The 9,884-nt window shown below is 42.1% G+C and overlaps 1 pseudogene; it reads left to right on the top strand.

Annotated features, from left to right (window-relative positions):
• The first annotated feature begins 8,356 nt into the window (after positions 1 to 8,356).
• LOC102859056 lies at positions 8,357 to 9,793 on the top strand (annotated as a pseudogene).
• Positions 9,794 to 9,884: the final 91 nt, after the last annotated feature.

The following is a 9,884-nucleotide window of genomic DNA, read 5'->3' as shown; positions in this document are numbered from 1 at the left end:
CCCTTCTAAACCCAGCCTGGACTTCTGGCAATTCTCTGCTGATATGCTGTTCCAGTTGTTTTTGGATAATCTTCAGTAGAATCTTGCTTGCATGTGAAATCAATGATATTGTTCTGTAGTTTCCACATTACTCAACTTAAAATTCTAAAAACATTGAACATATTAACAACATTTAACAATCCATTTGTATATGTTCCTTTTTAATTTTTCTTTTCAATTGATATTTTCAGAAAGTTTACAGAAAACTTAGATTTCCATTCATTCATTGTTGCACATTTTCCTCCCTAATCCACTCTCACCACTGGCTGATAGATAACTTCTCTATAAAGGGAGAAAAGATTGAAATTGTCAACTATTTCATCTTATTTGGATCCATAATCAACAAATACCTCAGTAGTCAGGAGATTAAGAGACAGATGCACTGGCAAAGTCTGCAAGCAGAGAGACTTCTCCAAATTACTGAGGATTAATAATTTCCTTTTGAAGACTAAGATGTGCCTGGTTCAGGCCATCATCTTTTCAAGCATTTGCTGTGCATCTGAAAGCTGGACAATGGATGAGAATGACAGAAGAGGAACTAATGCCTTTATCTGTGGTGTTAGAGAAGAATAATGCATCTCTCATGGACTACCAAAAGAATGTCTTGGAGAAGGAGCTGCCAGAGTGCTCCTTGGAGGCAAAGGTGGTGAAGCTTCATCTCACATAATTTGAGCATGCTGCTAGGAAAGACTTTTCTCTGGAAAGGGGTGTCATGCTCAGAAAGGTGGAGGATCGGCAAAGGAGAGAAGACCTCAACCAGATGGATTGACACAATGACTACAGCAAAGGGATCAAGTGTGTCTGAGGTTTTCAGTATGGCACAGGATGAATCACGCTCGATTTAAAACACCAAACAACAAAAACTTACTTTTCCATTTGGTGTGATGCTTGCAGAACTGGTCCAGAGTGGAAAATTCCCAGAACTTCTGTTTGTTGGGGAATGGTTTGATCTCTTCCTTTTTAAATGACGATTTTTCTGGCTAGGAAATTCTTGGTTGGCAAATGTCTTCAGTCAGTATTTGATATATGTTGCTCTACTTGCTTCTATCTCTAGAGTTTCTGGGGAGAAAGCCACCCTGATTCTTACGAAAGCTTCTTGCCATGTTTTGTTTTACTCTTGAGGCTTGTCAGAATTACCTCCTTGTTTTTATGGGGTAGAGTTGATCTTTTTACGTTTCTTCTAATTTTATTTCATGTAAATTTCTGTATTTGAAGAATTGTTCCTTTTCTCAAATTTGGGAAATGTTTGTTCGTTGATTATGTCTTGGAAAATTATTTCTCTGTCTTTAGTGTTATTCTGATATTTTTATATGCATGCTATTTTGTTGTTCTTCTTGTTGTTGCTAGGTCCCATTGAGTATGACTCACAGCAACACTATAAATAAAAGACCTGAATCCTGTTCTACCCTGTACCATCCTCACACTTTATTATTATTATTATTATTATTATTAATTTTAATGAAAGTTTACAGAGACTTTGGATTTTCATTCATTCATTGTTGCACTTTTCTCCTTGCTCACCCCTCCACCACAATTCGCCCTTCCCTTTGAAAAGTAAAAGAAAAATTCTTTCATTGTTATACAATCCCTCACCCTAAGTCCATTCCACTGTGCAGTCCAGAAGGACTCCTGTCATGGCAATAACACCTAATCATATATCCCTTTTAAATAGTTCTCTCCCTCATCTGTTTCAATGCAGTATACATAATTTATAACATCTTTCTCAGTCTCCCCCTAGCCCCCCTGTCAGTCCCGTTTTACAGCAGTGGCACTATGCAGTATTTGTCCTTTTGTGACTGAGATATTTCACTGTCCTCCAGGGTCACCCATTTTGTGTAATATTTCAGGAGTTCCTTGTTTTTCAATGAAGCGTAGTATTCCATTGTGTGAATATACCAGAGCTGCTCTACATTTCTTGACACACAAGCGTCCGTTGTAACAGTCACCAGGTCAATCCACTTGGTTGAGGGTCTTCTTCTCCTTCATCAGCCCTCCACCCTTCACAGCATCATGTCCTTCTCCAAGGAATAGCACCTCTTAGAAACATGGCCAAAGTATGTGAGATGAAGCCTTGTCATTCTTGCCTCCAAAGAGCACTCCAGCTACACCCTCTCCAAGACATATTTGTTTGTTCTTTTGGCCATCCATGGGATGTTCAGTGCTCTTCTCCAAACCACAACTAAAAGGTGTCAATTATTCTTCTCACAGCCTTATTCATATCCAGTTCTCAGATGCATAGCAAGTGATCAGAAAGACTATGGCCTGTATCAGATGCATCTTAGTCCTCAAACTGATATCATTATTCCTCAGTAATTTGGAGAGGTCCCTAACTGCAGATTTTTCCCAGTTCAGTGGATCTCCTTGTTTCCTGACTGCTGGTACCAAGGATGTTAATTGTGAATCCAAACAAGATGAAGGTGTTGACAGTTTCAATCTCCTCTCTATCCATCATGATGTTGCCTATTCATTCAGTGGTAAGAATCTTCCTTTTCGTCACTTTGAAATGCAATTCATACCAAAGGCTGTATTCCTTGATCTTCTGCAGCAAGTGCTTCAAGTCCTCCTCACTTTCAGCCAGCAAAGTTGTGTCATCTGCATAATGTAGGTTATTGATGAATGTCAGAAGAATGTCTGTCTGTGATTTATTGAGTATTTAAAGGCATTTGACTGTGTGAATCATAACAAGTTGTGGCTGACATTGAGAAGAATGGTAGTCCCAGAGCGCTTGATTGTGCTCATATGGCACTTACACCTGAACCAGGAGGCTGTTATGAGGACAGAACATGGGGACACTGAATGGTTTAAAATTGAGAAGAAAGTGCATTAAGGTTGTATTCTCTCTCCATGCCTATTCAATCTGTATGCTGAGTAAATTATTTGAAAAGCTGGACTCTGTGAAGAGGAATGTGGCATCAGGATTGGAGGGAAATTAATCATCATCAATCATGATATTTTAGGATCCAAATAATTCTAGTGTTAGAATTCTTGATTGAATTTCATGTTTTTGTATGACATTGTTCACTCTTCCTTGTTCTTGTTTCCCATGAGATTCAAGACATGCAATTGTTTTGTCGTCTGGTTCATTTATTCTTACTTTTGTTAGACTCTGTTCAGTGTGTCTCTGGCTGTTTCTAATTCCAGTTCCAGTAGTTGTCTGTTTCTCTTTTAGTGTGTTTTCAATTTCCTTGACGAGTCTCTCATTTTGTTTCTTCATATTTTTTTCCTGACCTCTGCTAGTTTGTTTTCTGTATATTGTTGCCTTCTTTGTGCCTAATTAGCACCAAAGTCTGGAAATTATCGATTCTTTCCATTAGCCTGGCCTCAGTGGAAGTTTCCTCTCATTCATGTTTGGCTTGTTATTGGCTCTTCTCTTTTGATGTTGGATGTTTTACTATTAATTTTGTGTGTGTGAACTTGGGAATTTCGTTATCTTTTTTTAACTGTAAATTTTGTATTTTGTGGGAAAATTTTGTGATTGGATGCTCTGGTAGCAGAGCGTCAAATACCCAGCTACCATGTCAAAGACTGAGGCTCCTACTCACCAGTCACTCTGCAGAGGAAAGATGTGCAGTCGCCTCTGCAATGGCTCACAGCCTTGGGATGCACACCAGGAAACGCCACTTCACCACTCAAAGCCTGACTCAACTCAAAGAGCTTGGGATCTTCTCCTCACAACCACTAGGGGACACTCTTAACCTTAGCCTTTTCAGTGCTGATTCCATTATGGAGCCTTGACTGGTATTCCATACACACAAATATGAAGGGGAAGGAGGTTAGCTGAGGGCAGACTCTCATGTAAACAGTGGAGCTTGATTTTTCTGAGATGATGATAGGAATTTCTCTAGTCTTTCCTAATATCCCTTCACAGCCTCGTCCATGGTGACTTGCTCGGAGCAAGAGGCTATTTCTCTCCAGCCAGCAAAGCGATGTCTTTCTGAAGTATTCTCCTCACTCTACTGCTGCTTCAGTAGCTCCCAGCCCCAGTCCCTGGTCCATCTTGGGACGCTGGACTCTCTCATGTGGAGAAGTCAGACACCCTTCCCCATGGTGGCCACACTGTTTATATACAACTCTGGTGGCAGAGTCCATATCAAGTTGCATGCTGCCAACCCAATTGTAACAGAATAGTAATTCTATTACAATTTTCAGCCTCAGAAATCCAATGGAAGGTTTCTATGAGAATGAACTCCACAACAGTGAGTTTGAGTCAAGCACTAGCCAATCAACATCAGAAGAAAACTCTGTTTCCAAGCAGGATAACTCCACAGTCTAGGGATTAGGTTTCCAACACAAAATATCCAGGGTTATCACAACTGGCCCAGGAATGTTAGGTCACATCCTTGCTTTGAAAGTAAAAGGTTCCAGATGTAGAATCCTCAAAGAATGCTTGGGCTTCTTATCCCCCCACATGCCTGTCAGGTGTCTACATTCCTCCTAAGCCTGAGGGGAAAGTACTTATCTAATGTGTGTTGTAATTTATTGCCTCATTCTTTTTGCAAAATAAGAAAAAAGCTTACATATCTCAGTGTACCTAACTATTCTTTATCTAATCTGATGGAAAGCAACTCTTGGACTTCTAGTACTAACAGCATTAATCACTCCAGCAGTTTCCAGCATCACCCTGACCACTCTGAAAGTATCCACATGCATCAAGCTCGACTTACTCTATACAGACCAAGCATGACTAGCACAGTAAGGCCAGAGTCATAACAGCAGATGGGACCCAACTGTCTTCCCAGAGAACAAACCACTGCAAGTCTTTGGTTTCTTATCCCACTGAGTAATCTCTCTTTTTATTCCCTTCAAGTAAATATGTGTTGTTTAGTTTCTTGATCTTAGTCTCTCACTTTAGATATGTTTCAATTCACTGTCCTTCAATTGCCTTTCTAGTAATTCACAACTCTTTGGTTTACTATCTGGGTTTGACATTGACTTTACAGTCAAATGTTTATTACAAGACACAGAAAGTCAGCTTTTAAAACTTTCAGAGGAAAAAAAAACACCTTTCAGAGAACGAAAAACTAAAGTAGCCCACCCAAGTATGAAATCAAAAACCTAAATGCACCGCCGTTGAGTGAATTCCAAGTGATAGTGATTCTACAGAACAGAGTTGTTTGTTTTTAGGGGTTACTGAGTTGCCTGGGGCTCATATTCCCCCTGTGAGCAGATCTGAAGCTTGCTCTGTCCTGCACACCTTCACAATCTCCACAATGACAAAGCTCAAACCCAATGTTATAGTTACTCTGTCAATCCGCCTCCTTCAGGGTCTCTCTCTCTACGTTTTCCAGTATGATGTCATTTTTCCAAGGACTAGCCCCTCCTGATAACATACTAAAGTATGTGAGGCAAAGTTTCACCATCCTCGTCTCTAAGAAGCATCCTGGTTCTACTTCCTCTTCCTCTAAGACCAACTTGATTGTTCTTTTGGCAGTTCATGGTATGTTCAAGTACTCTTCTCCAACACCATCATTCAGAAGCATTAATTCTTCTCTATTCATTGCTCCACTTTCTGATGCATATGAAGCAATTGAAAATACCACAGCTTCCCAACAGGGTTTCCAAGGCGGTAAACTTGCACCAAAGCGGACAGCCTCATCTTTGCCCTAGTGAGTGACTGGTGGGTTCAAGCTCTTAGCCTTCTGGTTATTAGCTAAGTCCTTCAACCATGTACCACCAGGACTCACTCGCCTAATTCTCACACATTAACCACGTATTTCAGAAATACGTGTTTGGATGTCAAAGAGGATACTCTACATCTCCCTAGCTGAATTAAGATATTTTGAGCAAGAAAAGCTTTCAGAGTTAGAGATGAAGGCTGAAGTATGGGAGTGGAAAAAGGGGGAAAGGTTAGCAGGAAATAGAATGAAAAGGGAAAGAAAAGAGTTATAAGGAACATTGGCTTGAAGCGACATGCCCTAGGGAGGAACAAATTCCTTGATTGCCCTTAACAATAGCGACTCCCAATCTCTGCAGAATTCTGGTACCCTGTCATTATCTACTTGATTACACAGGCTTGCTATGACTGCATCTACTTCTGAATTTACACACACACACAAAAAGGTTATACAGTAGAGATTTATTTCATTTTTAAGTAACTATGTATGTATGCATCGACATGACTTTTCTTGCAAGCTTTTTATAGCGCGCTCTGAAACAACTTGCCATGTCTTGACTGAAAAGGACCCCATTTATAAAACAGGAGCAGTTGTGTCTCTAGGACCACACCATTGTAGTTTGTGAGCTCTGCTGGAACAACCCTACAAGGTAGCAAGGAAGAGTGTGACATCAGCCTGGAAGGCAATGGGAGAGAAGGAGCGCCCTCCGGAGGTCCTGTCACATGCTCCACCAACGGATTCTAAGGGAGCTCTTCATCACTGTCCTTTTCTTAAACAACCCTTGACCTTAGCTACAGAGGAGCCTTGACGCATAGTGTGGTTCACGTTGGGCTCCTAAGCAAAAGACCAGCAGTCTGAATCCACCAGTGGCTCTGCAGGAGAAAGATTCAGCAGTTCCTTCCTCTTAAGATTTACAACCTCAGAAATGGGATGAAGGGTCACGAGTTGAGTGGGCGCCAACTTAATCACAGTGGGGTTTTATGGTTACTTGAGCTAGTTTTAGCTTGTTTATGATCCTTTCAAACAAATGACTCTGCTAGATCATGATGAACTGCCACTCCTTTTACTAAAGAAGACCAATAAAACGACTTGGCAGACACTGACCTTCTGTCTTCTGGCCCACAGAGCACAGTACAAAAGTATATCAGTGTTGTGGGGCCTGGTTTTACAGCTTGTCCACTGTCTGTCTAAGAAAGTCATCCACCAATATCTGAAAATGTGAACATTGGAGAAAAGTTGTACCTTGACTGGTATCTTAGGGTCAAGTAACAGAAAAAGAGGCATCAAGATGATGGGGAAGTGGGGGAACATGGAGAATTTTGGCATATAAAACCCCACCCAAGTATGCATTCTACAGAGCACACAAAAGGCACTGGGTTACTGGGGAAAAAAGCCGAACAAACAAACTCTGTTTCCTTAGTCTAAATATTTACTGGGCGTTTCAACAACAACTGTGGGGGTGGGGAGAGGTCATTACCCTACAGGCTGCCTCTCTCCTATTAAACAAGCTTAAACATAGTCTGGCCTGAGGGGTAAAATGTGCTCTTGAAACTTTTTTTTTCTTCAGTACCTCCTCTCCCAGGGCCCTATTTCAGTTGGAGTAACTGCTTTGCCTTCCACACCAAGCAGGTGTATAGTGAGGGTCCCATGCACTTGGGGCAATCTCTAAATTGTGCCCCATTGGCCCAGCTGTTTCCTGCCAATTCTTAAGTGAGTAGACCTTAATAGTGGTGAAGCGACAGTAGACACGCTTGCCCTTTGTTGTCCAGCTGTTTCAGGCAGGCCCTTGTCAGACTTAGAGCCTCTCAGATTCTCATTCTGCACCTCATCTGACATCACGCTGGACTTGCACCTGAAGGCAAGTGTTCCCCTATACTCCAGACCCAACTTCATGCCTTTGGATATATACCACAGTAGACCAAGAACACTGGGAAGACAGGGTTAATAGAAACTGCTAAGTGGCACCCCATTAAAGTAGTGTCCAGAGTATGTCGTGTCTTAGATCTACCTCTGACCCCGGTGGTCATGAATTGCTTTGTTTCCCTCATGTCCCTGGCCTGGTCAACACATAGTTCTCCATAATCTATCTCCTCTGAGCTTTGCTTTCTGCCATGTGGCCATAGTGGTGATAGCTTATATAGGAAGTAGTAGTCCTGAATATCTCATGGACTGCAAAAGAACAGTCTTGGAGAAAGTGAAGCCAGACATCCTCAGAGGCAAGGCTGCACAAGCTTTGTCTCACATGCTTTGGGCATGTTGGAAGGAGATGCTATTCATTGGAGAGGGACATTATACTTGTCAGGGAAGACGGTAAGCAAAAGGAAGAAAGACCCTCAACAAGATGAACTGACACGGTTACTACTATAATGGGCTCTCGTATGTCAGAAACGATAAGGATGGCATGGGATAGGACAGGGTTCAGATCTATTATTCATAGGGTTGCAATGAGTCATACTTGCTTCAATGATATCTAACAATAACAACAACACTATGGACAAAAAAAACTTTGGAATAGAAACCTAATGAATGCTCAGGAGCAGTCACATGAATGCCACTACCAACTATGGGGTATGTAACAAAGTATATAACAAAGTACGTATAGGTAAAGTGCTATAAAAAAACTCTCGGCCGCTGCGTGGAGCTACGGGCAGGAGGGCAGACAGACCGACTGTCTGAATCCACTGGAGGCGAGCAAGGTGGCGCAGACTCAGGGCACCAAGAGGAAAGTCTGTTATTACTACGATGGGGATGTTAGAAATTACTATTATGGACAAGGTCATCCAATGAAGTCCTACCGAATCCACATGACTCACAATTTGCTGCTTAACTATGGTCTCTACCGAAAGATGGAAATCTATCGCCCTCGTAAAGCCAATGCTGAGGAGATGACCAAGTACCACAGTGATGACTACATTAAATTTTTGTGTTCCATCTGCCCAGAAAACATGTCCAAGTATAGCAAACAGATGCAGAGATTCAATGTTGGTGAAGACTGCCCAGTATTTGATGGCCTGTTTGAGTTCTGTCAGTTATCTACTGGTGGCTCTGTTGCAAGTGCTGTGAAACTTAATAAGCAACAGACAGACATCGCTGTGAATTGAGCTGGGGGCCTTCACCATGCAAAGAAGTCTGAAGCATCTGGCTTCTGTTACGTCAATGATATCATCTTGGCCATCCTGGAACTGCTAGAGTATCACCAGAGGGTGCTAAATATTGACATTGATATTCACCCTGGTGATGGCGTGGAAGAGGCCTTCTATACCACAGACCGGGTCATGACTGTGTCCTTTCATAAGTATGGAGAGTACTTCCCAGGAACAGGGGACTTACGGGATATTGGTGCTGGCAAAGGCAAGTACTATGCCATTAACTATCCGCTCCGAGATGGGATTGATGATGAGTCCTATGAGGCCATTTTCAGGCCAGTCATATCCAAAGTAATGGAGATGTTCCAACCTAGTGCAGTCGTCCTACAGTGTGGCTCAGACTCCCTCTCTGGGGATCGATTAGGTTGTTTCAATTTGACCATGAAAGGGCATGCCAAGTGTGTGGAATTTGTGAGGAATTTCAAACTGCCGACGCTGAAACTGGGAGGAGGTGGCTACGCCATTCGTAATGTTGCCCGATGCTGGACATACGAAACAGCTGTGGCCCTGAGCACAGATATTCCTAATGAGCTTCCATACAATGACTGTTTTGAGTACTTTGGACCAGATTTTAAACTTCACATCAGTCCTTCCAATATGACCAACCAGAACACAAATGAGTATTTGGAGAAGATCAAACAAAGACTATTTGAGAACCTAAGAATGCTGCCTCATGCACCTGGAGTTCAAATGCAGGCAATTCCTGAGGATGCCATCCCGGAGGAAAGTGGTGATGAGGCTGAAGAAGACCCTGACAAACGCATCTCAATCTGTTCCTCTGACAAATGAATTGCCTGTGAAGAAGAGTTCTCTGACTCTGATGAGGAGGGAGAAGGTGGACACAAGAACTCTTCTAACTTTAAAAAAGCCAAGAGAGTCAAAACAGAGGATGAAAAAGAGAAAGACCCAGAAGAAAAGAAAGAAATCACAGAAGAGGAGAAAACCAAGGAGGAGAAGCCTGAAGCCAAAGGGGTCAAGGAGGAGTTCAAGTAACCTGAGCAGACCTCACTCACTAGGTCTGGCTTCTTGCAAAGTTCCCCACGTTTCTCCCCAACCCCTCAAGAGTTTATATTTTCTATTTCTC

This window comes from Elephantulus edwardii, unplaced genomic scaffold (genome assembly GCF_000299155.1).
Source record: "Elephantulus edwardii isolate Elephantulus edwardi_28Jun2011 unplaced genomic scaffold, EleEdw1.0 scaffold00124, whole genome shotgun sequence".
NCBI classification, from domain to species: Eukaryota; Metazoa; Chordata; class Mammalia; order Macroscelidea; family Macroscelididae; genus Elephantulus; species Elephantulus edwardii.
Note: the sequence above shows the minus strand (reverse complement) of the source record. Positions and strands in the feature narration are given on the sequence as shown.